Below are 2539 nucleotides of genomic sequence, written 5' to 3' on the forward strand. Positions count from 1 at the left end.
GTTCTGTTCGGCTGGACTAAGTTTGCGGGAGTAATAGGCGCACGGATAGAGCTTGAGTGGGGATCCGTGCCGCTGTGAGAGGATGGCTCCAATGGCCGTATTAGAAGCGTCCACCTCAACTGTAAACGGGATTTCAGGATTAGGGTGGTGGAGGATGGGGGCAGATGTGAAACGTGACTTGAGTTCTGCGAAAGCCTCCTGTGCTGTAGTTGACCAGGTGAGGTGTGGTGCATTTCTCTTAGTCATAGAGGTTAAGGGAGAGGCTACCGAGCTGAAATTCCTGATGAAGCGTCGGTAGAAGTTCGCAAATCCCAAGAAGCGTTGTAACTCCTTTAAGGTTACTGGCAGTGGCCAGTCTAGAACGGCCTTGACCTTCTTCTCGTCCATGGCGACTCCCTCCTGGTTGATGATGTAGCCCAAGAAAGACGTGGAAGTCTGGTGAAATTCGCACTTCTCTGCTTTGGCGTATAATTGGTGATCAATGAGTCGTTGTAATACTGCTCTCACGTGTTGCACGTGTTCCTCATAGGTGTTGGAATAGACGAGAATGTCATCGATGTAAACAATTACCCAACGATTAAGCATGTCCCGAAAGACGTCATTGATAAACGACTGAAATACGGACGGACTATTGGACAGCCCGAAAGGCATCACCAAATACTCATAGTGCCCAGTGCTGGTAGAGAAGGCTGTCTTCCATTCATCACCGTCCCGGATGCGAATGAGATTGTAGGCGCTGCGGAGGTCCAGTTTGGAGAAGTACTTGGCTTTGCGGAGTTGTTCTAGGGCAGCTGGTACCAGCGGTAAAGGATATCGAAACTTGACGGTGATGTCGTTGAGACCCCGGTAGTCGATACAAGGGCGTAGGCCACCGTCTTTTTTTTAACAAAGAAGAAGCCAGAGGCTGCAGGTGATGTCGACGTTCTAATGAACCCCTTCGAAAGTTCCTCCTCGATGTAGTTGTTCATGGCTTCTGATTCGGGTTGTGATAGGGGAAGATTCGGCCCTTCGGTGGTGTTGTGCCTGGTAATAGTTCGATGGAACAGTCGCTTGATCGGTGAGGGGGAGTTCCATCGCCTTGGTCTTGCTAAAAGCTTCGATGAGGTCAGAGTATTCAATGGGAAGAGTGGGGAAAAGGGCCGGCTCGTCCTTTAGCGTGACGGTCTGAATGGAGAGTGAAGGGCTGCCAGTTAAGCAGTTGGAGTGACATGACGGGTCCCATTTGATGATACGACCCTCCCTCCATGAGATGAGGGGATTATGTTGACGTAGCCAGGGGAGTCCAAGAATAACCGGGTTATGAGGTGATGAGATGACGTAGAAACGAATTACCTCAGTGTGAAGGGTACCGGTCTGTAGTTGAAGGTCCACGGTGGTGTGCAGGACCCTCCCATCACCGAGAGGCCGTCCATCTAGCGCCTCCACTGCCAATTGAAAGTTACAGGAGATTAATGGGAGTTGTTGTTGTTGGGCAAACTCGTGAGACCCAAAGTTCCCGGCTGCTCCTGAGTCTACTAGAGCTGATGTGGATATATGATTGCCCTCTAGAGATAATACTATAGGTACTTTGATGCAAGAACTGGAATGATGTGCTTGAACACAAGGACTCACCGAAGAAGGATTACGAGGAGGTGGTCTTGTGGGGCAAAACGCCCTCAGATGGCCCGGTTGACCACAATAGAGGCAGAGATGTTGACGTATGCGGCGTTCTCGTTCTTCCGGAGTCAGGTGAGTATATCCGAGCTGCATGGGTTCAGTTTGAGACAGAGTGACCGGGTATTGTGTGCTGGTGGGTACCGTTCTGAGTGGACGACGTGAACGAATCAGATTGTCAATCTGAATGGTTAGTTCGATGAATTGATTCAGCGATTTCCCTTCATCTCGGCAGGCCAGTTCGGATTGCAACTCCAAGCTGAGTCCCTTGCGAAAGAGCAGTTTAAGTGTGCTCTCCACCCAGTCGGTTTGAGCTGCTAGAGTGCGAAATGTCAAAGCATATTCTGCTGCGGTATTCCTGCCCTGGCTCAACGCAAGTAGTCGGTCATCAGCTCTCATACCTCCCTCCGGGTGTTCAAATATTTCCCGGGAGCGTTGAAGAAAGGTACCAAACGATGGAAAAGCAGTGCCATCCTCTCTCCAAACCGCCGTCACCCACTCTAACGCCTTGTCAGCGAGGAGTGAGCATACCAAGGAAATCTTGCTGGCATCGGTGACATACATAGCTGGTTGTTGATCAATGAATAATGAACATTGCAGTAGAAATCCCTTACTTTTAGTTGGGTTGCCGTCGAACTTATCAGGGAGAGCCAGACGTGGGTTAACTGTGAGTGACGGTGGTGGAGAAGCGCCCACACTCGCGTTCGGTGGAGGAGGGGCTGGGTTCGTTAGCGACACCGGCAACCTCTGTAGCGTCCTGACGAGTTCCTCTGTTACTGTAGTTAAATGGGTTAGCTGCTGTTGATGAATGGCGAGTTGGTGAGCTTGAGTGGAGATCTCCGTGGACATCTGAACCAGAGCTGCTGGATCGTGTGTTGGCGAAGTC

The sequence above is a fragment of the Coregonus clupeaformis genome, unplaced genomic scaffold, assembly GCF_020615455.1.
Source record: "Coregonus clupeaformis isolate EN_2021a unplaced genomic scaffold, ASM2061545v1 scaf1850, whole genome shotgun sequence".
In the NCBI taxonomy this organism is placed as follows: domain Eukaryota; kingdom Metazoa; phylum Chordata; class Actinopteri; order Salmoniformes; family Salmonidae; genus Coregonus; species Coregonus clupeaformis.